Source organism: Aplysia californica, unplaced genomic scaffold (assembly GCF_000002075.1).
Source record: "Aplysia californica isolate F4 #8 unplaced genomic scaffold, AplCal3.0 scaffold00004, whole genome shotgun sequence".
NCBI lineage: Eukaryota > Metazoa > Mollusca > Gastropoda > Aplysiida > Aplysiidae > Aplysia > Aplysia californica.
In genome coordinates, this window is record NW_004797274.1 from 2,103,459 (window position 1) to 2,104,426 (window position 968).

General features: G+C 47.1%; 1 protein-coding gene across 1 annotated transcript in view; it reads left to right on the top strand.

The window, feature by feature from the left end:
- LOC101863310 overlaps window positions 1-968 on the top strand; it is a gene marked incomplete in the record, with an annotated part of 84,742 nt that overhangs the window by 66,671 nt on the left and 17,103 nt on the right.

Below are 968 nucleotides of genomic sequence, written 5' to 3' on the forward strand. Positions count from 1 at the left end.
TATATATATATATCCATTGACCATTGGCAAGATCGGTACGCTTCGGCTTTGTCGTCGGGGTTTGCCGGATTTTCTTCCATAGAGGGAGAAAAGCTACCAGAGAGGCACAAACCGAACGAAACCGACGATGACCATCAAGAACGAACATGTTTGTTTTCAAGGCCGCGAGTCGGACGACCGGGTTGAGGCAGGGTTTATTTTTGGTGTGCACTGAAGCTGCCAGAAACCGAACCGAGCCTTCAATGGGTACCACCCATAGCAGAACGGCAGAGGAGTAGAGGGACACGGGTAGTAGAGGCGGAAATGCAAAAAAGGGGGGAGGCGGGATGTCAGATATTTGTGTGGCGTCTGTGATGCTCCTTGCTTGTGTTATAGTTGACTTACCATACAGATAATAATACTCCGCCCACAGGTCGGTCTGTCTGTTTATGATGATGTTATTTGTCTGTCTGCTGCTTCTACTTCTACCCCATTTTTCAAAATTGTGTGGAATACATCCCTGCAGAAAGACGAGACACTCTGAAAGATACCTTTCCCATATTATCGGAATTGAACTCATACTCTTCGCGTATGAATTGAATAGCCAAACCATACATTATCATGCATCATAAAACCCAAAATATGTCCTTGCGCTAAAGTTTACAATCTATACAAATTTGACTCCCCATAATTGAAAAACTGTTTATTCTGTTGGTATAATATGTCTCGACGTGGTGGAATCAGGCGCTCGCAATGAGTTTAGAACTAATAGAGCCTCCTCTCTCTCTTCGCGGCGCCACGAGCAGCACGCCGCGGTGGGGATCAAATATGGCCGCCGACTTTGGTCTAAATCACGAACTGTGCTGTTTCTTTTTATAGAATCTTATCGGGCTGGGTCATGTTGTGGGGGTGGGTGGGGTGGGGGAATGCACACAAGGAAGAGGGGATGGGGCTGGGATGAAAGGGGAGAGGCGGGCATTGGTAAGGGA